This window comes from Dendropsophus ebraccatus, chromosome 10 (genome assembly GCF_027789765.1).
Source record: "Dendropsophus ebraccatus isolate aDenEbr1 chromosome 10, aDenEbr1.pat, whole genome shotgun sequence".
Taxonomy (NCBI): domain Eukaryota; kingdom Metazoa; phylum Chordata; class Amphibia; order Anura; family Hylidae; genus Dendropsophus; species Dendropsophus ebraccatus.
The window spans coordinates 56,336,070-56,363,394 of record NC_091463.1 but is presented as its reverse complement, the minus strand read 5'-3'; the positions used below and the strand labels follow the sequence as shown (position 1 = coordinate 56,363,394).

The 27,325-nt window shown below is 42.1% G+C and overlaps 1 protein-coding gene across 3 annotated transcripts in view; it reads right to left on the bottom strand.

The window, feature by feature from the left end:
- Nucleotides 1-27,325, bottom strand: part of PAK3 (p21 (RAC1) activated kinase 3) — a 142,822-nt gene that overhangs the window by 74,840 nt on the left and 40,657 nt on the right. The window contains exon 1 of one of the 3 annotated variants that reach the window (XM_069942707.1): nt 7,404-7,546. The exons of the other annotated variants lie outside the window; for them this stretch is intronic. The gene's annotated coding sequence lies outside the window, so the exon portion shown is untranslated. Of the gene's footprint in view, nt 1-7,403; nt 7,547-27,325 lie in introns of those variants that run through there. 3 annotated transcript variants of the gene reach the window in all.

Genomic DNA, 27,325 nt, shown 5'->3' with positions numbered 1-27,325 from the left:
TTCCGCAGAACAGGACGTGTTGGGTGTTTATTAAGAGGATGTCCAATATTAGCAAACAGCAGATGCAGCATTTTATTAAATTGTCATGGGGATCACATTGTAATAAACATGCTCTAAAGAAAACCAGAAATCCCTTACATGACATAAGACAACAACTAACATCAATCCATGCATTACGCTCTGTTCACGACTTAATACATTTGGAATATTTTTATCTGTACCTTCAGACTAAAATCTATGTCAACAAGGCTCTGGAGTACCTTTTCAGTATATCTGGTATATATGATACGATACCTCTGTCACTAAAGCTAAGTTCACAATCCATTTTTGCATCCATTTTTTTTTTCTTTAAATGGATACGTGAAACGGACACCAAAAATGTAGACCCTTTTTTTTTTTTTTTTTTTTTTTTTTTTTAAACAAGGCTTGCTAAAGTCTTGCAACTATAGCAGAAAACTAGAACACTCCCTTTAATTGCTCTCACTATGGGTGTGTGCTGTGGGCCTACACACTGGATTGAACAGCTGGAGTTACTCATGGAGGCTATGATGCTATGATCAATGTCGTACTATTAGGAAGAGGCAGAGATGCATAGTTGTAGAGATATTGCTACTATTATGCAAAAACGATACTTTTCACATTTAGGGTACGTCCACACTAAGGAAATCACGCTGAAAACTTGCCGCAGATTCCCCCGCTTGTCCCCGCTTTAGTCTCCAGCCATCCCATAGACTCCATTCTATGGTCAGACAGACAAACTTCTAGCGGGGGGTGGCGAGCGACGGAATCCACAGTTATCCACGTGATTTCCTTAGTGTGGATATACCCTTAGACAGAAACCACTGTATTAAACAATACGCTTTCTGAATGCAGTAGGAAAATACACTGTTATACAGAAGAACAAGGACATTGTACTGAGCTGCTGAAAAGTATCATCCCACTACAAGGCCTTACCTAAGTACAAGAACATGCAAGATAAAAGAACACTCCTCAAGACGACCATGACCCCACTGTACTCCGCTAACAGCTGAGAATCATTGTTCCAGTGGCTGCAAATAAAATCCTTACTGTACTAAAAGTGTTTGCGTTCAGAATGCAGATATTATGATTATGTACCTATACATTCAGCTGCGGTGGCAAATAGTATACATCGCTATGGTGTCCCCTCTATGTCGCATGGGGTCTATTGCGTAGACCCCACTACCCAACTCCCAAGGGGTAAGAAGAACATTATATAATTTCAATTTCGAACTTTGAATACTTTCACTTTAGTTGTGCAGCAATAAAACACTTTTAGCAGTAAACTGGCAGAAACATGCAGGATCTTACGCTGACCACTGATGCCAACCATATGCAAGCCCATAGACATAGCTCTCTCTTGGTTTAGAACAAGACCTCTGCATGGATGCAGGCAAATAATGCAAGTCAGGGGATTTTCATTGGGAACAAAGCAAGAGCTGGCTGCTGTATGTGTGCACAGTGCGGGAGTCAGGAGTGGCTGCGTTACGCTGACACCATGGCTGGCTGCCTCTGATAAATACAGCCTGGCATCTAGACATTGCAGCTCCAATCAAGTCTAGCTGCAGGCATATTCCAGGTCTGAAATATCATTTAAACTCACAGGAAAACAAGGTTTAGCAGCCCTTTCCTCGAAGAAGTAAAATGTTTCCTTAGTGTCTGAGAGAACCTTAAAGGATTCTACATTGGCTTTTCATTTCAAGGATTTTATTCCAATATTTTCTAAGACAAGTATAAGGCTATGTTCACACAGTTATTTTCATCAGACTTTGTCAGCATTTTTTAAACAAAAACCAGGAATGGTTTAAAAACACAGAAAGGGTGCCTTCACACACACCGGATCCGCAGCGAATTTTACACTGCGAATCTACCGCCAAATCCGCTGCGGATCCATTGCTAGCTCTTTCCTATGAGAATACATAATCTTTTCAATCCCGCTGCCAGTATGTAAATTAATCCCCCGTCAGCCGGAGCATACATTACCTGCTCCGGCTTGCTTCGGGGGTTCCCGGCATCTGCTTGTCCCACTCAGCCAATCAATGTACTGCCCCGCCCCAGCCACTGATTGGCTGAGCAGGACATCCAGCCAGGAACCTCAGAAGCAACCCAGAGCAGGGAGGTGGTAATGTATGCTCCGGCCGGCGAGGGTTAACTTACATACTCGCAGCGGCATGTCATCGGGATTCTCATAGGAAAGAACTAGCAATGGATCCGCAGTGAATTTCACTGCAAATTCGCAGCATGAAATCCGCTACGGACCAGATGTGTGTGAAGGCACCTAAAGAGTGGAAATCTATCCATTATAGTTGACCGCAAGAGGAGCGCTGCAGCATGGATAGGTAATGTATACAGTTTAAGCAAGGGCTGCAAGGACATTGGTAACAATGTCCATGTAGCCCTTTTTAAATGATTATCAGGCTGTGTAATAGGCCCAGTAAACGAGCGCTGATCTAGCAGATTGGCGCTCGTTTATAGTTATCGGGCCCCCCATCGGCCCATGTAATAGTACCCTAAGACTGTTCTTCATCACAAATGCCAGAATGCAGTGCTATTCTTCTATGCCAGAAATATGATAGAAATCTCACAGACTCGATTATAGTAATAGTGTCTGTTGGGTTTAATTGTGGTCTGCCATTATTTTTTATCTTTCTATGCCTATAAAAGAAAAGAAAAATGGAAATACGCACGCAGATGTAAACACAGTCTAACAGGCGTAAAGAGTTAAAATACAGTATTGGTACAGTAAACTGTCATGTATCAGGATGACGGTAATGATTTTCACTGGGAGGCACAAAGTATTGTGAAGTCATAATGATAACTGTACATGATGATACTAACTGTACATCACATGAGTAATAAAAAGAAGGAAAGGGTGGTTAGCACATAACATAACTTTTCATATGTTGCTGCCCATTGTGAGGCTTACAATTCTTTCCATACTTGTTATTTTCTATTCAGTCTCCTTCTCCCAGTTCTGAGCAGCTGCTGTAGACACAAAAAGCAAACAGTACAGATTGCCAGCTGCTGCAGGCTTTGGGACCATATGTAATCCCGGCTTGTGAAGGGCACAGGTGTCCAAGGTACCACAGATAGCGGTAGTTATTGCATTGAAGGAATATTTATTAAAAAACGACGCGTTTCGGCCGCCAAATATAAGGTGGCCTTTCTCAAGGTAAACTTGAGAAAGGCCACCTTATATTTGGCGGCCGAAACGCGTCATTTTTTAATAAATATTCCTTCAATGCAATAACTACCGCTATCTGTGGTACCTTGGACACCTGCGCCCTTCACAAGCCGGGATTACATATGGTCCCAAAGCCTGCAGCAGCTGGCAATCTGTACTATCTATCGTACGACTCCCTTGAACGTACCCCGGCAGGAGCTGCGGTGTCCTACTCCTTATGCCTGCTATAGAGTTGTGCCTATAATCCAGCACAACTCCCCTAGGTGAGTGCAACACCCCCCCTTTTCCGTGCCTGACACTTTTCTACCATTATTTATTGCACCAGGAGGCGCCCCCGTTTCTTCTCCTTCTTTTCTCCCTATAAAAAGCAAACAGTGTGTGAGCTTTTCTCTCAGTCTCCCCCCTCCCTTCTGAGATGGCTGAGGTAAACAAGTCCCTGGGAGGCTGTACCTGCAACCTGGTTTCTTTGTAATGCTGGGAGGGTCAGTTTGCTGAGAAACTGTCATTATCCCTCCCGGCATTACAAAGTTGCTACAAAGCAGCAGATAGGGACTTGTTTACATCAGCCGCCTGAGAAGGCAGGGGGAGACAGAGAGAAAAGCTCACACACTCACACTTTTCTGTGTCTTCAGCAGAAAGCAGCAGCTCAGAACTGGGGGAAGAAGACTGAATAGATAATAACAAGTATGGAAGGAATTGTTAGTCTCACCATGGGCAGCAACATATGAAAAAATTATGTTTGAGCGGAATACCCCTTTATTAGCGCTGGGAAAACCCGACAGCAACATAGCATTATAAATACAACTTTCGGATATCATTTTATGTGTCTGAACGGAGAGGCATTTTTCATAATATACCACCTCTGGAGCATAGAGTCTTATGACTAAGCCCCATGACAGAAAAACCTATCCAGATATCATATTAGGAAATCCAGATAGATTTTTGGACCCATAGGGGGTTTTATTGGGCATGGACATTCAGGATTTTTCCGTAATGGTGTCAGTGTCGGAAAATAGGTCAGGTTAAATATAGTTAAATATCATGTCCTGGAATTCCGGCACTGATGCCCCATAGAATCCTTTGGGAGCACCTGGAATTACGGACATTGCATCTAGAAACTGTCCGGAATTCCAGATGTGCTGCTAGTCAGCTTGGATCGCTGCCAGCACCTGGGCAAGTGCCGCTGGGTACTGTGCTCGCCCCTTTAACTGTATGCGCTGTTAATTAGAAACGCTTATAGTCAAATGCAGCACTGTGTTTGACAGGATGATGAGCCATTGGCTCCCCGTCCCGTCAATTACTCTTTTGGTCAAAGGCAGTTCTCTCCCCAGTATTTCCATAAAAATTATCAGGGGTGTATGCATGGAGCCTTAATTTTACTATTCCTCTACTGTTCACATCATAAATTTGTGAATGGACAACTGGGTTTTATCTGTCCCTGCCTAGCTGATTGGCGGGGATGCCATAAGTCTGATGCCCACTGATCAGATAGTGATGATCTATCTTTAGGATAGGCTATCAAAGAATATGTCCCAGAAAGCCTTTTTAAAATATAATCAATTGTTCCCCGTTATCTGCCTATTTAGGCTCCGAGGAGCTTATACAGTAGCCTATGTGTGTAGTGATTACTGACAAATACCATGAAGCATATAGTACATCTATTAATGAATATTATCCATGAAATGGAATAAGGGTGGTCCTACACAATGTGTGTGATAGCCTTTTGGTATATCTGTGGTATATGTGGTTGCAATTCATGGTAAACTGGAATAACACAATTTTTTACAGATTACCAAGAACTGCCAAGGATTTACAATACCTAAAGATAAAGTACAGATACAGCAAAAGGATACCACATCAAGAAGGACCACCCAAAGTATTACAGACCATGTATGTCACATATGTCTCTCCCCCTTCCCTGCTTGATTGATTGACACCTGGAAACCCCAAGGAGTCCTGGAGACCCCAGTAGGATCAGGTATAAGAGGGGGGAGTAAGGCGGTGTTACAGATTGCTACACTTCAGGAGCTCGGGAAAGACTCTGACTACTATAGAATAAAAGCATTTTTCTTCATTCTGGAATCACAGACTGATATATGAAAGGTACTAGGTATCTCCCTGATCTAACTGTGTCGTCAGTTTGAAACGTGAATTACAGCTGACTGATTCCCCTTAAAGAGGTTGAGGCTAAACCCTGATAAATGCCACAGGAAGGGGTACCGTTCCTGGGACCAGTCACTATGAAAAAGACCTAAAGGCTGATGTAAAAAAAAAAAAAAAAAAAGCAACAAAACAACAACAACAACAACAAAAATATATATCAAAGACTATCTGTCTGGCTCGGGACTGGGACCTGTCACATAGCAAATTGTTCTGGTAGTATGTAAAATATAGACAGATAGATGACTACATGGTAATATGGCACAATGAAAAAGAAAACACATTCTAAAAGGTCTTATTTAAATAATGGTTTAAAAGTGTAAATGGGAAGTATAGCAGTGTTCCATAGAAACCAAGTAAGTGTGTGTGTGTGTGTATATATATATATATATATATATATAAATAAACAATATTAAACAACATACATACAATTGATAAAGAACAGTCAGGCTTTGTATCCCTTTTTTACATGGCCTCAGAGCCCTGTATTCAATCTTATACAAGAGCCTCATAAAAGTAACATAAATCAAACTAAACGTATCAGATTTAACAATCTACGAACAGCATGGCTCTGAGCATCTGCAGGATTTGTATGCATGAAAAAGTCCCACAGATTAAAGCAGGCCCATTTGGCAGAATTGTCCCAAGGACAACAATTGTCACATCTGAAATCTATAGAGTCGGCAGGTTGATGACAGAGAGGAGGCTGAGTGGAAGTACAATGACAGGCCGACCAATGGAGCAGGGAGCAGGGCTCGGACAAAGGCTAATATGCATATGGGGCCTATTGCTGAGCTCCCAGTCACAAGAGCAGAAGAGCAGGTGTCTTCACAGGGAGCACAAAAGGGGTAGAGGATAATATATGCAAAGTAGATTTATTGCCCCCACCAGCAGAGAATCACACAGCAGATGGCAGCGATTGCAAGCTCTTTTGGATAGAGCACTGCCCCTCCTTCCAGTTTTCTGTCTGTATATTACTATGAATCACCAAGCTATTCTCAATGAATCATCCTATGGATATAGCTTGGGGACGGTGACAGGCCTATAATAGATCTACTATTTAAAGAAACCAGAAATGAACTTCATTTAAGATCTTATGACATTCCCCATAGTAACACTCATATATGCCAAGGCTATACATCAAACAGTGTACAAATGATAATAACCACAAATATACCAGGGTATACACACACATCATATACAAAGCCCCAGTCCTCCAGACAAATCTAGAAATACTGTATACAAACCTATATGGGCAGATGTAAGTCATATACTATACAGTGCTGTATTACAGGCATAAAAGAGATGTATACATGTTGTTACACACTAGCACACTATATTAGAGAATATATATATATATATATATATATTTATTACAGAATATATACATCATGTTATATGATCTGCACAATATAAAGCGGTATATTATACTACAATAAACTGATATATACTATACTGTATACAGCCATAGACTGGGCCATCTGTTAAACATTGTATTACAGAATACAGTAGGTATATATAATCTACAGTATATATGCTGCATGCAACATCTATATAATTTGCACAATATAAATATAAAGAGGTATATTATACTATAATAAACTGAAATATTCTATACTGGCATAGACTGATCTATCCATCTGTTACACATTATATTACAGATTCAGAATCACATGCAGGATGCATGTGACATCTGTATGATCTGCACAATATAAAGAGGTATATTACACTAGAATAAACTGAAATATACTATACTGTATAAAGGCATAGACTGATCCATACATCTGTTACACATTATATTACAGAATATATATATAATCTGCATGTGACATCTATATGATCTGCAGAATGTAAATATAAAGAGATATACTATAGTATAATAAAAGTGAAATGTGAACCCCCAGCCCCATCAGCCACAATCCTGCAGGCTGCGCCAGAACTGGGAGAGACCAGAACAGGCCATTGCTATAACAGCTGAACACAAGGCAGCATGGGCTGCAGCTGCAGCATGATCTGCTCAGAATAAAGAGGCTGGCATTACCTGGCACACACCCTGGCATGCTGTATGCTCTCTCTTCCTTCCACAGCAAGTGCTCTTGAAGAAAGGGAAGCCCTGGGTTAGTCCATCTGCAGAAATGCTGCCATCCTTTTTGCAGCTCCTGACCTCCAGTGCTCACATTAGTGGCTTGGATGCTTCAGCTACCTCCTTGCTGTTCCCTAGCCCATGATGTCACCATCTTTCTCCCTCTCTGATTGGCTGCCTGGCGGCTGATAATAATACTACTAATAGCACTAGGAGGGCTGGGATAGGCAAATCTTTTGTTTCGAAGCAGGAAGTGCATAGAAACCTTTCAGAGCGAGAGAGGGAGGGAGCTTACAAAATGTGATGCTTTCACTAACATCAAGTCAGTGTGCATTGTGTGTGGCCAGAGGTGCACAGCCATAGCCAGGGTGTGATCACACAGCACATTCCTGCCAGGGCTCTGCCGCCATACATCCCAGCTTATAACACAAGTGTGATTATATTATTATATATATATATATATATATATATATATATATATATATATATATAATTACCATGTCCAGTAAAACGCCATTATTCCAGCATGTATATGACACATTGCTAAGCAGAAATAATGGGACATCACTGTCAGGGAGGTAAGTGACAGTGTTAACTTAGACAGTGGTAAACATAGACTAGACAGTCTAAGAATGCGCCAGATTTATCACAGTGGCTATTTGGCTCATAATACGCACAATTGAGAAGACATAAAAACATAGGTAGCAATTCAGCTACTGACTGTGCCTTTCCTTTATGAATAGTGGTAAAACACGTCCACCCAACTTTACTTAGACTCTGACAAGACAGTGAATACTAGTGATATAGACTCAGGTATAGTGAATCAGGCAACTATTCCAATAAACAGCTCGCCAGTGGGATTGGTGCAGTAAGGACAACTCGGCTTTACATGTATCCTGAAAGAATTATATTAATTTTTAATTATTAATTATTAATTTTATTGCTGTGTGGACCATATTACTACAATACTAACAAGAGCTGTTCTATGGACTGGTATTAACTTTAAAAGTATCACTGTCGGTATGGAAAAAAGCATCTTATCCCGGTGGCATAGTGTCAAAGAGGCGGTCTAGAGAATCCATGCCCTGGGCCTGCAGCCCCTCTCTTCTTTGTAGGAACACCCCTGTGTTGGATCTTCTTCGGCAGGCCTAGGGTATGGATGCTCTAGGCCACGCTCCTTTGACACTGTGCCAATGGAATAAAAAATGGGGTTTTTTACCTGCACCACAAGACAAAACGGACCCCGGGGCCAGGCATGCATTGAGGAAGGCTACAGAATGGTACTGGCGGTTTGGGAGGTGTCCGGTGGATACGGATTGTTAACCGACATGAAAATTCTGGGCCTTATAATGAAGGATGCCAGATCTGCTCAAGCCTTAGGAACAACAACCTCACCATAAAACCTTTTACGCCACCCTAAACATCCACATGTATAACCTACAGGTTCAGCCAATATATGATCTCCCTCCGGTTTCACCAACACTCCAAGAGCAAGTATTTTACACCAAGAAGGAAGTCCTGTCAAAGGGGGAGAACCCCCAACTATACAAGTCTATGAATAGAAATAACCCAGAATAACATCACAACATTACACATGGCATTATGGAATACGGGTCACAAATTCTATATATCTCACATCCACAGACTTTGCTCTTGTACTGCTGATCGGCTTTTAGAATATTTTCACCATATAAAATGCATTCAGTAAAAACTTCAGAACCTTTTAAGGTTTGCCCCATAATGACCTTGTGTAAGATAAATGTTGGATACATTTGCTAATTTAGGCTATGTTCACACTACATAAGTTTCCGGACATAGCGCGTTCCGTGAATAAGTGGCCGGAGACTTACGTAGTTTGCGTATAATGGAAAGTATACGAAGTACGGCTGCACAGTTCACACTACGTAAGAACTTACGCCTGGATCATACGCGGCAGCGTAAAAAATGAACCAGACCATTGTTTGCGGACGAAAATGCCGTAACTTACGCCCGTAGCGTAACATGCGGTCCCGTACGTAGTGGGGATTTCTTCATTTTTGCAGCTTTTTGTGCCGATCCAAAAGGTTCTGTGGGGTGTCCGGGGCTAGGCGAAGATTTCCAAGTAAAAGACCGCTGTCAGATTGCTACGTAGGGCGCTCGGGAAGCGTAAGTAGACTTCGGGCGTAAGCTCACGGTCCGTACGTAGCCGGCCGCAAGTAGCGTATATCTCCGGCCGGACATATACGCAGTGTGAACATAGCCTTAGGCTGGGTTCACACTGCGTTTTTACATAGTTAATACGGTTGAAAAAAGACATGTCCATCAAGTTCAACCAAGGAGGGGATGGATACAGGGAAGGGGGAGGGGTGATAGGTTCTATACATATGCATTTATATTATTTTGGTCTAAGAACTTGTCTAGGCCGGTTTTGAAGCCCTCTACTGTTGTTGCTGTGACCAGATCCTGTGGTAGACTGTTCCACAGATTCACAGTTCTCATGGTAAAGAAGGCTTGTCGCCTCCGGAGAAAACTGGTGGAATTCCGTGGCACAACTCCACCAGCCTCCATGTCATACAGGCAGTCCATAGGAGGGCTCGTGCGGCTCCCCTCTCCGTGCCTCTCCGCTCAAAAGAATTGACATGTCAATTGTTCGGAGCGGAAAGAGGAGGCGTGAAGGCTCCCATAGACTGCCTGTATGACTCAAAGGCTGGCGGGAATTCCGCCAGTTTTACTCCGTGTGAACTAGCCCTAAGCAAAATTGGTCTCTGTTCACTATGTAGCGGCGGTGATGTGTAACTGCAGATCAGGTCCTGTTTAAGTAAATAGAAGATAAGCTGCAGTTACAGGCCCATTACACAGTGAATGGAGACAAACTGTTTACTGCATAGTGCAGCACCAACAGCTGATGATGCAGGGTGTTGGCACCCCACCAATCAATGACTGATGAGTTATACTAATGGTGCGTTTACACGAAACGATTATCGTGCAAATCTGCATGATAACGATGGAATTCGAACGATAATCGTACGTGTAAAGGCAGCGAACAATCAAGCGACGAGCGAGAAATCGTTCATTTTGATCTTAACATCTGAACATGTTCTAAAATCGTCGTTCGCAAAAAATTTGCAGATCGTTCCGTGTAAACAGTCGTTCACCGATTTTTCCTATCTGCGAAATAGGCTTAAGCGATTGCAAAATGAATTTTCCATACGATATATCGTTCCCTCTAAACGCTGATAGTTATTAAAAAAAAAAATGTTATTTTGAAATCGTTAATCGTATGATTGGGCGAATTATCGTTCCGTGTAAATGCAGCATAAGAATAGCCCAGTCAGTCAGTTTTGCCAGGAAAACCCCTTTAAATGATAAGCCAAGGAGTTAACCCTCAATGAGCTGTAAGAGGGTATGGGTCCTTTTACACAGAAAGATTATCTGACAGATTATCTGCCAAAGATTTGAAGCCAAAGCCAGGAACAGACTATAAACAGAAATCAGGTCATAAAGGAAAGACTTAGATTTCTCCTCTTTTGACATCCATTCCTGGCGTTGGCTTCAAATCTTTGGCAGATTATCTTCCAGATGATCTTTCTGTGTTATGCTGCGTTTACACGAAACGATTATTGGCCTGATCGTACGATTAACGATGTCGGAGTAACGGTTTTTTTTTTCATAACGGTCAGCATTTTGACGGTACGCTATATCGTACGGAAAATTCGTTTTGCGATCGCTTAAGCCTATCTCACACATAGGAAAAATCGGTGAACGACTGTTTACACGGAACGATCTGCGAATTTTTTGCGAACAACGATTTTAGAACATGTTGTAAGATCAAAAGGAACGATTTCTTGTTTCTTGCAGCGTTTACACGTACTATTATCGTTCGAATTCGCACGATAATCGTTTTGTGTAAACGCAGCATAAATGGGCTCTATGTAGAAAGAATTAACACCCTCCTACAGCTCATTTAAGGTTAACCCCTTGGCACCACTGCTCCCTGAGTAATCTGAGCCATTGATACTAAAAACTTTTAGCTGGATGGTGGATGTTCAGGTTGCTGTTGTTTAGAGGACTGCATAAAAAAGGGACATTTATAAGACTTTCTGAATTTTTCCCCCCACTTTAGGGGGAAAATACGGTAAAAAAAAAAAACATACATTTATTATGTTACCAAGTATTATAACTTTATTAAAGCAATGTATAATCCGCCATCTATCCCAGTACTCTTTGGCTGGTAAACAGCTGGACTTTATACCCAACACCTAAACTCTTCCTCTATGATGACAGGGTTATCTCCCCAGAAATATTACTGCACTTTACCCTAATATTAGTGCCCTTTGCAAGCGTTTTCCTGCAGTTGATGTAGTTCTGCTGTGCATTACTAATAATGGCTCGGTACACTGGCTCATAGAACGGCTTTCAGCTTCAGCTATTACCTATTTATATTAAAGCTAAATATATGTGAACAATTTAAGAGAACATTATTGGAAGATGGACTACCCCTCCAGACCATAGGTATGTCTTGCCAGATAATGCTGGGAACAGACACTCAATACCAGGCAACAAGTAGCTATACCTCATGGAGATGATAAAAGCCTTTATTTGTTGCATTAGCAAAAAACTGAGGATGGGCGGACGCTGCCACTGGCTAATGGTAAATGGTCCAGGAGACGCAGATAAGAGCATGTGGAGTGTCACATCCATCATCTGCCATACTATCATGGAAAATGATGGAGGTCATTAACAGGAGATGATCACAGGAGGTATAAAATGGGGCAGATGCCCTGAGGTCTTTATATACTACATACACAATGCAGTTTACCAAGTAAACACAGACAACCAGATTCAAAGGGTGCCAAAAGGGATAAAGGAACGAAGCCTGTGGCTGTATCCATGTTCTCCAGGACTCCCTAGGGCGGCATCCACCTTCTACAGCCACAGGGAATCAAACACGAAGTAAACAACCCGAACATTTTGACAGGTCCGCTCAACTCTACCCAGGACCCCAGCAAGATAACAATGCTAACCGTCACCATGCTGCTATATTCATACAACTCGGGGCAACATGAGTTCTAAAGCTTCTGCCACAATGCCCCTTGATGCCTCCTGTTTTCAAGGCTTATGCTCTGGATCTGTAGAGGTGGGCAAGTGAACTGGTACTGCAAAAAAGTGAACATTGTGGATGATGAAGGACAGTTATATGTTACCCTTCATCCCCCTTTGGGCTTTTAAAGATCTATCCTCAGTAAAAGCCACCATTACCAGATTGGCCACCTAGCACTCCTGCTATTTAGCTGTTTGCCGGTTCCACCACCCCCCTGCATGCACAAGGAAGCAGAGCCAGGAGGTAGACAGCTCTGTATATTGCATGGTGACCATGCCAGGTTACTGTGGCCCAGCTCTCATCATGGCCACTACATAATGTGTGTTGCTGTCTGATTCTGGTTCTTACCATGTATGAGGGTGCCACAGCTCTTGGAAATGGATGATCGGGGGATGCCAGGTGTTGGCCCTCCATCAATCAGATATTAATAACCCATCCTGGAGGGTGTGCAGAGGGCCCCCCAAAAGACTTTAAAGTGTACCTGTCGTTATAAAAAAACTTTTGACAAGTCATAGACATGTTAAAAGTTTGATCAAGTCTGTGTCTGAGTGCTCAGACCTGTAACGATCGGGAGATAGAGGGGGAGGAAGACGTGGTGCAGAGCATCTACTCTCCGCTCTAAATTAAAAAAAAGTCAGACTTATAATGGGCTCCTATGGAGCCTGTATTTTTTTTTTTTTTTTTAACTCTGAGCAGGGAGCGGATGCACTGCAGCACGGTCCTCTCCCTGTTCTATCTCCCGATCGGTACAGGTCTGAACACTCAGAACTGGATCTATCAAAACTTTTGACATGTCTCTGTGTATTATCGGTCATCTTCATCTGTTTGGAAAAACAGTAAGTGAGACCAGGCATATGGGAGCCAAGGCTGCTACATGCTAAAATATATGAAAAGATCTGATGTCTCTGGAACATATGTGAAGTATTCTGCAATATAGAGTTATAGGTAACTAAGGAACTGGTTACATCTAACTAGTGCAATAATTTTTTTTTTTTTTTTTTATGAATCCCCTAAAGTGCATCTTGCATATGTAAACACCCCCCATGCATTCTGCTATTTTTATTGTCTATCCTGGGAAGCGGCTCCATCACCCTGCTGAATGTATTAATTCTGTACAGGTGCTCTCTGTGGCGACAACACATTCCCCGCTGCATATAAACCTTTAGGTTAATTCACTGTAAAAATTCTTGGCAGGTTGCAGGTTAGACATGGGATGTCAGCAGCGGAAGCCAAGCCTCACATTCTCTATCACTGCCTCCAATGGCTAGAGAGAAAAAATGCCAGGTCTTGCTGCTGAAAAGACAATTTAATACGGCACTGTTATTAATACGGCTCTGTTATTAGGATTAGTAACATGATAAACTTCTTTGACCTGAAGAGGTTTGTAGTTTAATACAGTAATGGCTTCATTAGAAGAGCCCAGGCAGGGTTTCCATATATTCCGCGCACACATTATACCCTATTAAGGCTAAGGCTGGGTTCACACTGCGTTTTTGCAATCCGTTTTTGCAATCCGTTTTTTGCAAAAAAAAAACGGATGAAAAAAAAGGATGCATTTGTGTGCATCCGTTTTGATCCGTTTTTCCATTGACTTCCATTGTAAAATAAAACAGATCAAAACGGATCTGTTTTTTTTTTTTTTTGATGGACGCCAAAACGTAGCTGACACTACTTTTGTGTCAGTTAAAAAAAAAAGGATCTGTTTTGATCCTTTTTTTTACAATGGAAGTCAATGAAAAAACGGATCAAAACGGATGCACACAAATGCATCCTTTTTTTTCATCCGTTTTTTGCAAAAAACGGATTGCAAAAACGGATTGCAAAAACGCAGTGTGAACCCACCCTAAGTTAACAGTGTATTTTTTCCACGTCTTTATTGCATATTCAAGGTAAGGTTAAAAAAAAAACAAAAAAAAAACAACGCATCACAGAACCAAAAAAATGCAGCTTGAACCCAGCCAAAGTCGCTGGCAAGATCAGCAATTTCATGACTATGTACTTTTCTCAGCTACGATGAGGGTCAGGCCTGTTTAATATGTGCCTGTAATATGGAAACAAAAGTGCAATGTTTGACTCACTGCGTTTCTGCAGTCATCAGACCTGCAATCAGATCAACTTGCAATGTCTGCAATATGGACTTACACTCAGCATGCTTGAGTCTGACTGTTCGGCATTTGAATATCTGTGGCTGAAGTAGTTGGATTCAGCCTTAGGCTGTATTCACACATTTTGGAGCATGGACGACACGGACGGTGAATCCATGTACAGGCATAATGTATCAGTATCATGCTTGGAACAGGGAAACAGTTTGAATCTCCGGGGCACTGTAATGACACAGCTGCGTGGCTCAGTCACTACAGTGCCGCAGAGTTTCAAACAGTCCCCCGCTCCCGGCATGATATTGCTATATCATGCAATGTAGGGAAACAGTCCAGTACAAGGATTCACCATCCATGTCGTCCGTGCTCCATGGAGCGAACACAGAACGCGTGAATCTAGCCTTAGGGAGAGTGGCAAAACATGGATACAGCATATGGCCCATGACTTTATCCACTTTTTTCCCAAACTCCCTAGGGCTGCATCCAACTTTGTCAGTAACCATATTCAAATGTCGAACAGTCAGGCTCAAGCATGCTCAAGTTGCGCTCATCTCTCGCTATAACCACACACAGCCAGAATTTTGTAGCATTTCCACAGGGGTCTACAGGGGGAAATCTGCCACAAAACAAGCAGATTTCAGTGGCTTTTTTGCTGTGGATTTATAGTACAGAAAATATAAATGAAAATAAAAATCTATTTTCCCATATGACTTTAAAGCAACTCTGTACCCACTTTGTGACCCCCCCCCCCCCCAACTACTTATACCTTCTTTTAGCTGATGAGAAGTTCTTTTTGCTGGTATGTTTATCTATGCTGGTGTCGCTTTCCAGAGGCCAAAATTCATACTTTATTCGGGCTGTAGCCGTGCCAAAGAGGCGTGGCCTAGAGTGATCGTGCCCTAGGCCAGCGCCGCCTGTGTGGTGTGGTTGTCCGTCTCCCCCTGCCTCCTGATCTGCCCTCTGTCCGGCCGCACAGTATTTGCAGTAATGACTGCTAGACGAGTCGGTACATGTGAAGCTACCCTTATTCTGAATAAAATGTAAAACAAATGAAACAAACATTTAGAAACAGCTGAATATGTGATATTATAAGTTACTGCACAGTATAGCAACCAGCATGTGGTGTATTATGTATAGTAAGTGCATAAACCTGAAAAAAAGCACAGCAGTTTGTAGATACAGGATCGAGCTGCAGATCTTTATAATGAAGTAGCGTAGTACAACAGGCTAGAATAGAGAAGCAGGGCTGCTGTCAAGAGGTCTATGTTGTCACATGACAGTAATGGGGAAGGGGGGGGGGATGTTCAGCATGGACCAATCAGGAAGTGAGAATTACAGAGCTGTGCAGGAGGACAGTGACAGAAACTTTTCTATACAGTAATGTGAATGGCTGAGTGTAAGTGCAGGCACATTATAGCAGCAGTATGTATAGCTGAGTGTGAGTGCAGGCACATTATAGCATGAATGGAGAGGATGGGAAACACAAGGGCTGACAGAGACTGCAGGGAGCATAAAGAAATGAGCAGGGTAGATGTGGGCACAGTATAGCAGCTCTCTATGTCCAGGGAGAGAGAGAGGGGTTACAGCTATGAAGAGATTACCTCCACAGTCCTGTCCCCTGATGTAAGCCCCAGCCTTAAGTGGATCTGCTATGATTTGGAAGATGAGGGAGACTTCCTGGGTCAGAGTACAGGGCTGTAGACCCCGCTATGCAGAGCCTCCCCCACTCGCCCTCCTACCCAGTACAGGGAGCTCTTAAACCAAAGCAATGCTCTTATCCCAAGTTACAACTTTGAAAAACTGTGAGCTCTTCTTGCAAAACGCTCTCAATCCAAGTTACTCTTAAACCAATGTATCACTGTATATAAGCAGCATCAGAGTAATAAAAGGCAACATAGAATGTTACAACAGTACTGTACTTTCACTGAAAGTCATATCACTTTTTTAATCTCTGTATATGACAGCTTCATATAAAGCGTATGCAGGAGGTTCATTTATAATATTTACCACCAGCAGTTCTGTAGACGGGCAAGTGACAGGGCAGCGACAGAAATATACACAATTACTGCCTGCTGAAAACGGCAGAATGATTTAAGAGTAATTCCAATTTACTGAATTTTCTTGCAAAGCAGAGTGTGAACACTAGTCTGAGGAGGGTGACAAGATTAGGAGCTTTATAATCACACCACCTGAACACGATTAGTATACCTCATATTCACTCCCCCTGCCTCTAGCATCCACTCCCCAATTGACAATGAAAGTTGGGGTGGACAGGAGCATCAGTTATAGATTCAGCAAGTTGAAAATAAGGTTTTTGATTATTTTACGCCTGCGGCAGACTTCAATTTTAATAATAATGATAATAATTCTATTTGCTACATATCGCTGCAGTTTTGTACAAAACTCAAGGGGTCCTTGTCCCCATTGGGATTCACAAGCTAAATTTCAAATTCACCTGTATGTTTTGAATAATGGAGGAAAACCGATGCAAACTCTACATGGATTGTAATGCTAATTCTGCGTAACAGCATAAATCCCATATCCTACTGATTACAATAGGAAATCCAAGTCCACTTTTAGGCCACATTCACACAACAATTTTTTGTGATAAATAATGGCCGTTATTGCGGTTTGCAACCCTGGCTGCTATTTATTAAAAATGTTTAATGACACAGCGTTCTATGGAATCCCGGCCGGTGCGTATACACTCTGGCCAGGATTGCACTGACATGTCAATTTTGTGCAGCTGCTATTCTTTGAATAGCGGCCGCACAAAGTTGACAGTGCAGACCATGTAAAAAGCGGCTCCGGCCATACTTTATATTGTCTGCAATGGTTAATTGGAAGGCAGGCCCACCTGAACGTGCCCGTATTCCAGTTCCAAAAAAATTAAGTTCATCCGGCCGCTACTGCAGTACCAGCCAGGGTGAACATCACAGACAGCAGTCGTGTTACAGAATGTTGTCTTACAGTGTGTGAACTTAGCCTTACAGAGCATCTAATGCCTTTTTTATACGGTTTTAGAGTGGATCTGTTACATTACAGATAGACTCTGAAAAACAGGTACATTGTATAGTGGATTGTTAGCAGCAACAAAGTATCCAAATAACAAAGCACTAGATGTGGTGTTACTGAAGCGGAATTAAGGGCATAGCATTTAACATTAAAGGATAATGACTCGAGTCCTGATGATGAGGATTCATCATTGCAAGGCGGCGGTTTAAGGGTTAATCCCACTGGAGCAGCTGCCGCTCTGCTGTGACATAAAAATAAAGGAGCAGGAAGGGAACTGCAAACCAAGTATTCAGTGTTTGGGCCCGGCTGGAGTATGATGTCATGGTTCCCCAGCCGGCCTGTGATTGGCTGCGCTATTCAGCATCTGCTGAGAGCTCAAGGCTGCCTATCTGCCTGAGGTAGAGTCCTTTCACAGCGGCTTTGAATCATGCACGGTTGTCGTGACAACCTGAGCGGTGTCAGCTCCTGATAACACAATAATGAGGTTGTCTGGTGGAGCCGGCGGAATCGCAGCCTTAAAATGTGTAATTATTAATATATCTTGGAAGGCACTGCTTTCAAAGAATCTAAATCCATTCATAATGCATTCCTCCCACAATGGGGAGTGTGAAGGGCTGGAGAGCCGCACTCCCCTCATGTAGGCTTTACTACAGACTAGGCTAGAATGGATTCTCCAAGTGCCAGAAAGCAAACCCGTCGGCAGCAGTTGCTGAGCGGACTGATATACAGTTATGTGTGAAGATGCCTTGTAATGTACTGACTGGAATCCCTGCTCACTATAGGCTTAGCAGTCCAGTGGGCGGTGACTTTTCGGCATGGGTTTCCCTACACAGATAGCAGAGGACTCTGCGGCATCGAATCCACAGCAGAAACGCTATGAGTGAACATACCCTTGAAGCAGCATTAACATATAAATCATATACACACACTGGGTGTCCCACATCCTGTGTCTCTCTTGCTGCTACAAAATACAATAAAATGCTTCTAACCTGGAGAGCCGCAGGTTGGAGAACACTGATGGAATCCTTTCCGCTCAGGCTCTTTCACACTGTGACGTGCAGTGTCCATCAGAGGTAATTCCCTCTGATATGTACATGAGGATTAGCACTATATATCAAAAAGTCCACAGCACTCCAGAAATGAAGGTAATAGGGTGCCATCCCACACGGAGGATCCTTTGTGCACGTGTACAAACCAAAAATAGGGTTCCGGCACTCCAATGGTGAAAAAAAGTGTAATTTATTTGCTCAAAGGAACATACAGCAGCGACGTTTCGATGCCACAATCAGCACCGTTTTATGCAGATTTCTGTTCTGTCAACCCTGGGTTGAGATCTCTTACTCGCAGAGCTTTCTCTTAGCAGTCTCTCTCTCTCTACGCCTGTGTACCCCGGAAATTCTCCTGCCATCTCCCTCTATAGCGTTGTCTTGCTTGTGACTTGATCCCTATTCTAGCTCTATGACAAAACTGAGCTATTTTTTTTTTTAGAATTGATGTTAGTTTAGCAGAGGGGTGCTTGATAACAGAAGGGAGCATGTTTGTCTGATAAGATATATTACCAAGTTTTTTCTATTCGCTTGTACTGTTGCTCTATGCAAAATTTGTTAATACAGTGCTTATTACAACCAGCGTAGGTGACCACATTGTATATGTATGCGTATGGGGGAACTACTATCACACTGCAATGTAGAAAAATGTGCCAATTTCTATGATAAGCAGAATATTCATGAATTCTCTGCCTCAGGCTGGAGTCACCCAGTCTGACAAGATACATTCCCTCAATGTCAATTTGTTATTACATTCTAAGAGGAATAACAGATGATTTGTATAACAGGCTCTTCCAACATGTATGTTTCAGTAAATAGTTTGATATTCCATTAGCAATTTTAAGGCTATGTTCACACTGCGTATGAATCCGTCCGTAGTGCGAACCGCGAATATATGCACATAGTTTTGAGGTTGATGCGTTCGCTTGAAAGTATACGATATACGCCCGCACAATGCACACTACATATGAGCTTACTGCCGGATCGTATACGGCGCCGTGAAAAATGAACAAGACCATTGTTTGAGGACGGAAATGTTGAAACTCACGGCCAAGGATTTCCATGCGATCCCGTACAAACTGCTTATTTCAGCCAAATTGAACTTGATTTTTCGATCCAAAAGGTTCTGTGTGGTTTACGGGGCTGAGCGAAGATTTCCAAGTAAATGACCTGCCTCAGATCGCTTCGAAACAAGCTAGGGAAGCATAGCTGTACTGTGGGCGTATGGTCGCGGTTCGTACGCATACGGACGCATGTCTATTTTTCCCGTAGTTTCAGCCGCACATGTACGGCGGCGTACGATCTACGGACAGATTCATACGCAGTGTGAACATAGCCTTAATCTGTATAGGGAGATGCCTTATTGGCACCAAGTTAGTCATTTCATCAATGTGCACTCAAACCAAAGAGATGGGGAATCCACCTTGATTTTGACCGAACTGGACTGTTTCGCCGCCTGGCATGATGTATCAATATCATGCCAGCAGCGGGGAAACTCTTTGAATCACCTAGGCTCTGTCATTAAAGTGCGGGTCGGGCACTCAACGTCCATGTTGTCTGTGTTTCACGGACAGAAAACAACATATGACTGCAGCCTTAGGCTGTGGACACAAACTAGAAAATAGTGGGAGTCTGATCCCCAAAAATTGGTCTATGAAAGCCCCATCCCCCACATGGCTCATCTTTGGCTTTTAGCACTACAGATCATGGATACTATTTTCTATCATATAAAGCAGGGATGGGGAACCATTGGCTCTCTAGCTGTTACAAAACTTCAGTTCCCATCATGCCTGGACAGCCAAAGCTTTAGCATGATTAGGCATGATGGAAACTGTAGTTGTGTAACAGCTGGAGGGCTGAAGGTTTCCCATCCCTGATATAAAGGGTGCCTTGTGGATAACTCACAAAGACTATAATATCACAATACTGTAATTCACAATATCCACACGTTATTTTCAGGGACTGATGCGGTAGCTAAAAACCGAGAAGGCATAGCATGCTGTGTAAATTGTACCTTATAGTGCGTGCTTCAGTGATACCCAGTGTGGAGGAGGTATTCGCAAAAACCCAATTCTTTTAGGTTATAAACCTTGCCTAAAACTATAATGGACATAAATAAGAAGGAACAGATTTTGAACATGGACATCACAGCAAGTCCTGATTTTTTCTACTTAGTGGATGCCGCAAACCCCCTAGTTCCGGCCAACAAGATACACATTCCCTGGGTACATGCAGTATTACACATTGAATGGCCATCTATACATGGACAAGCTGTGCCCATCAGGAGGGTGAAGGGTGATCGTTAATCTGTGAAGAAGGGGAAAGGTTATTCTACTTTTCCTGTCGAAGTTTCACCTTCTTATGTAGGTAGAAATTTTATAACATATCTCTCCTCCTTCTCCTCCAGATATTCTTAGTCCGATCCTACCATCAAGAGAAGCCTCTCTGCAGCAGTAATGACAGTGTGCCGGCTCTGCAGACAGATGGCACTGATTGTGGCGGAGACACAATCTACATAATTACCGTGTAAGGGGCAGAAGCTGAAACTTTATTCTAATTTAAAAAAAAGTCGCACAGCCGCCTCTTATAATATAAGGAAAATTATGTTAAAAATAGATGAAACTGGCGACACTCTCCAAGAATAGTATAAAGGAATTACAGTATGTAAATTACAGTAAAATAACCTAGATAGTACACGTTCTTTCTATAGCAGTGTTCTGTAACCCGGAACTCTAATACTGCTGCAAGACTACTACTCCTAACATGTTCAGCAGGTGTGTACTCTCAGTTCACAGACTACAGTAAAGCTCATAAAAAGGACTACCTCCTGAAAATAGCAGACAATAAAAACAGCACACATACAATATACATACCTGTCAACAGTCACGCTAGGTGTGGGTTGCTGTAAAACACTAACATTTGACAACTGTGGGTGGAACTTGGGATCAAATGCAGAATAATGAGCTACTCTGAAACATCTAACTTTCACCGGGGGAAGACAGCAGGTATGATACTGCAGTTGTATTTCCTACCCAATAGCCGCCTGGTGTTTCGAGGATTATCGCAACATTGCACAACAATCGGTAACAGTATGGGGGGGGGGGCATGCGGGGAGCACAATGTGGCAGGGCAGCCTAAGGCCATATTTACATGGTGTAGTCTCTTTATAAAATTTGATGCATATTCCACAAAGGAATATGCGTAAAAACCTATATGATTATAATGAACAGAACACCCATTTTTTCTGTGCTTTTGAAAAAGTTAGTCAATAACTGACACACTTTTTGTCTGGCGTTTTTCAGGCCAAAAAAATGCCAATGCGGCATGTGGCGTTTTTATTTCATGTGTTTGCTTTTTTCTGACTTTTTAGACTTTAAGTGTGGAGGATCTTTTTTTGTGGTTTAGGTGTTTTTGGGTGCTGACCTTTTTTTCATCTAGCATTACATACCCTAGCTGCTGGAAAACAAAAGGTGACAAAAATGCCAGGGGGAAAAAAAAAAAAACACCATATGCACAGCAATAGCGTTCTTGAGACAACCAGAACAATCCCATAAAAGTCTATGGAGTCTATGAGTTTTATAAAAACTGCCAAAGAGCCTCAAAAGCACCAGAGAGAAGAGAACACCCCCCCCCCCCCCAAAAAAAAAAAAAAAAACGCTGCGTGTTAGGCAGACTATAAACTATTGACCTCCAGCTAAAATCTGTCTGTTGCCATTTTTGCGAAAAAAACTGGCGTTTATTGGCATTTTTCCAAGATTTTAAGGCAGTGTGGAGCCAGCCTTATAGAATAAAATAAGTGGCAGAAATTCAAGGTTATTCTTTTGGTTTCTGCTATGTATTTTGTGGCATATTCCTCTTTGAATGCTGTCTAAGTAAAATTAATGTGATCATACCTGACCTGGAATAATTATTGTTATGCTCTCACCTCAAAGGGATTTTCCACGAAAACCCAAACTACCGCATACTTACCTTCCCTGCTCCCCTGACACTGCAGCTGTCATATCTTCCAATCACGGCTCCTGTGCAATTGTTATTTCTACTGGTGACACCCTGCTCCCTGCCTGGGGAGTGGTGGAGGTAAATATGTATGTGTTTATTGTTTTACAGCATAGGGGGGCATCAGGTTAACTAATGGGTTTTTGTAAAAAAAACTCTTTAAAAAGGAACCAACCAGCACGATTGTACCAATATGGTTCCCTGCAGCACAGTATAGAGCTACTGTGCAACTCGCGAAGCATACCAGCTGCAGCAGTAGCTTTATAATAGTGAAAAGAAGTTTTATTATGCTGGGAGAGAAACGGCAACTAGTGACCTGGACGGGGAGCCGCCCCATGACTAGTCAGCTCTCTGCCTGTCAGCACACAGTGGGTCCAGTAAACTCCCCTTACACTTTACACTATACTGTAAAAGTCTATGACAGCCACTGATTATCAACCTTCTCTGTATACACTGATACAGTAAGCATGACTCTCACTGTCTCTCCTAGGAGTCCTGTCAGGATTTTACTCCTGCTCCAGATCACAGAAACCTATATAATGACTGAGCTCAGCTTCTCTCCTTCTATTATCATTCTCTCAGATAGGGCAGTAGAATTCACCTTACTGGTTATATGACCATTGAAGTTTGAAAAATGGAAACACAATGGTAAGTTTCAAAGATCATCTATCCACTGAACCCCACCAGTGCTATGCTTGTCAATAGCATAGGCTGTGAACTACTCTTGCTCGACTTTCACTCCAAACTACAGCTGAGGGAACAGGTCTCCTGTTCTGTTGGCATTCATACCTCCAGTGGATAATTCAAAGAGAATAAGCTACCCCTTTAAGGAAATTAAACATGGCATTACATCACTTCCTGGAGTACGGAAGACATCTGAATATGTATGAATGCTGTCATATGCAGGGTATTACTGCACATGCCTATTACACAGAACTTTTTGCCATGCATTTCTCACTACTGCCCCGCAGCCACAACGTGTGGACCTTCTTAGGTGCAACTTTTAGCCAGAAACACAATCTTTTATACAATGTATAGGTATAGTAGTAAAATGAAGTTTTTACATTTCCTGAAAGCCCTGATAAACTGTATGTCCTAACAATGATTGAGTGGGGTCTAAAAGTCAGGGATATAAATAACTACTATAAGTCGGTGGAGAACTCATCCCATCCATGCATCTGTTCATATGAAGGACCAGCATGTAACAATAGGCACTTCAGGAGAAATAAGTGGCCAGACACAGCTTTCCCTGGGGTCAGAGAAGAGAGCTTTGCTTTAGCCTTCATAAAACTGTAAAGTATAGTAAAGTGTTACATTTTATATATAAATATGCCAATCCACTCTATACTTGCCACTTACAAGTTCTAAGCTTATTCCACAGTAAGGATATGTTCACATGGAGCAAAAGCGGCGGATCTCCTGCCTGCCTTAGTGTCACTACAGGAGGGCTCGGCCGCCTCCGCTGCTCTCCGTTCAACGAATTGTCAATTCTTTGAGCGGAGAGCGGCAGAAGCGGAGATGCGCGAGCCCTCCCATCGAGATTCAGCCACTTTTGCTCCATGTGAACATACCCTAAGACAGCATTCAGTAAAATGTTCCTATTATTCTTCTACCAGAACACATTCTCTATTACTCGGTCCCTGGCTTCTGTCACTAGAGGTATCATTTTGCCCAGTGATTCTCTGTCATTCACGCTTGCACTTAAATATTAAGCGAGCGGCCCACTCGTCTGTCAGATTAGATGCCAACATTGGACTGGGTGAACGGATGGGGTTACGGAGAAACTCACAAGATAACAAAGAAGTAATACCTGTGAAGCCGATACGTGCTGAATCATGAATACCAGATGAGTCTTTAGTGAACGTCCTAATGAATTTGCTCTGTTTGTACATTAACCCCCGCACTCACTGGAAGACAATGATAACTAGATTGCAAGTTAATATTCCTTAGCAATAAATATCATACCATATACTACATGTTCAAAACTGGCACACTCGTGACAAATATACGCTGGAGGGGTAAGGGTAATGTGGACGGAGAATAAGGCCCCATTCCACCGGAAGATTATCGTTCAGATTATCGTTAAATAATTCGAATCTAAACTATAATCGTTCGGTTGAAATGCAGTTAACGATTAACGACCGAACGAGAAATCTTGATCGCTTTAAAAGACCTGGACCTATTTTTATTGTTGCTCGTTCGCAAAACGTTCGCAAATCGTTCGCATTGAATAAGATGTCGTTCGCAGTAGATTCGAACGCAATAGCGAAGTTACGATTATCGTTCCATGGATATGAGTGAACGTTTTCAGGTCTTTCGCAATAGTGGTCGTTTGAGATCGTTAATCGTTAACGATTATGCAAACGATAATCGTCCGATGGGATAGGGCCCTTACATACTGGGGCAGTATGTAGAACCCACAGTAGAGGGTGGGGAGGGTAATAATATACAATAAGATAGTACCCTAGAGACACAAGCTGGTGACACTAGGCATATACAGACAATAAATACCTATGATGCTGTAATAGATGTACATAATATTGGTCCTCACACATACATAGGTAATGGGAATCACTCTCCTCTTATTTCTATTTGCATACTCATTTCATAAGTATAAAGGTGGGGTCAGGGTAATGTGGAGTTAGGGAAATGTATAGATCAGCATGCAGGTGTTCCATAAATATACAAGATATTGGTATACGTGATAATAGAATGCAGTGAATGTAGGGAGAGGGAAAAGTGATCCAATATGATGTACATCTAATACTGCACCATAGTTATTTATTGGCTGTATACCATTGGCATGATCACTAGCTCATGTCTCTAGAGCAGTGGTGTCAAACTTGTGACTCTAAAATCTCCATTATATATTCCCATTTATAATGTCTGGAAGAAATTAGCATTTTCCAAGAACTGTTCAAAATGTAATGTCAAATTCAGCCCTGCTACATCAGTACAAAATGTCAATGCACACAATACAATGTAAATACAAAAGTAAGTCTAGTCTGACCTGTCTCGTGTGCTCACCAAATTTAGTACTCACTCAACACTAGAAAACTGGTCCTCCCTTACTATTTCGAGTGACATTTAACCTGATCAAAGGCAATTTGCCAGAAATGTTGCGGTTAGCATATTATTACATTACCATGACTGTAGTTTACTATGCGGTTATGAATATTCAAGGAAAATAGCTGCAAGCACCATTTCCTAATTTACATTAAGAGACTGCAGAACTTTATAGGTGTCCCATTGTCTCTGTGATGGAGAAATGCAATACACCTACAGACCTCAGATACAGATCTAATATTGAGGGGAAAAAGGAGAAAAAGCATGCTAATTTTAGTGTAATATTATGATATTCAAACAGCTCTTCTAGAACTAGTACTACAACTGAGCATCTGTGACCAGCAAGCTAAAACTTACCCACGATAGTACAAATAATGGGCGTCATTATGAAAGAATGGTCACCATCTGGCCTCAAAGTGACAGCAGTCAACCAGCCAAAAAAGAGATGGTGCGTGAAAATAGCCTTAAAAAGGAGACTGACAGCACACACATTTTATATATATATATATATATATATATATATATATATATATATATATACACACATATATATATACACCCATATACACACACACAAGCACACACACACGCAGAGGTCCCTTGGATTTCGAGCATAATTCGTTCCGAGACTGTGCTTGTTATCCAAAGCATTCTTAAAACAAAGCACATTTTTCCCATAAGAAATCATTAAAATGCAAAAAATTGGTTTCACACCCCAAAAATAATGATTTTTTATTCTGAATAACATGTAAAACAAATGAAACAAACATTTAGAAACAACTGAATAGGCTATATTAAAAGTTACAGTATAGCAATCAGCATGTGGTGTATAATGTATAGTAAGTGCAAAAGAATAAAGAAACAGCAGCAGTTTGTACATACAGGATGAAACTGCAGATCCCCAAAATGCAGGAGCGTCATATAGTGCTAGAATAGAGAAGCAGGGCTGCTGTCAGAGGTCTGTGTGGTTACATGACAGAAATGGGGAATGGGGGGGGGGTGTTTAGCATGGACCAATCAGGAAGTGAGAATCACAGAGCTGTGCAGGAGGACAGTGACAGACACTTCTCTATACAGTAGTGTGAGTGGCTGAGTGTAAGTTCAGGCACATTATAGTGGCAGTGTGTACAGCTGAGTGTAAGTGCAGGCACATTATAGTAGCAGTGTGTAAAGTTGAGAGTAAGTGTAGGCACATTATAGCAGCAGTGTGTATAGCTGAGTGTAAGTGCAGGCACATTATAGCAGCAGCAGTGTGTATAGCTGAGGGTGAGAGTGTAGGTACATATAGCCAGAATGGAAAGGATGGGAAACACCATGGCTGACATAGACTGCAAGAAGAAATTAACAGGGTATAGCGTGAGCACAGTATAGCAGCACTCTCTGTCCAGGGAGAGAGGGGTTACAGCTATGAAGAAATTACCTCCACAGTCCTGTCCCCTGATGTAAGCCCCAGGCTGATGATGATCTGCTATGATATTAAAGGTGAGGGAGACTTCCTGGGTCAAAGTACAGTGCTGTAGACCCCGCTATGCAGGCTATACCCCCTCCCACCCAGTACAGGGAGCTCTTAAACTAAAG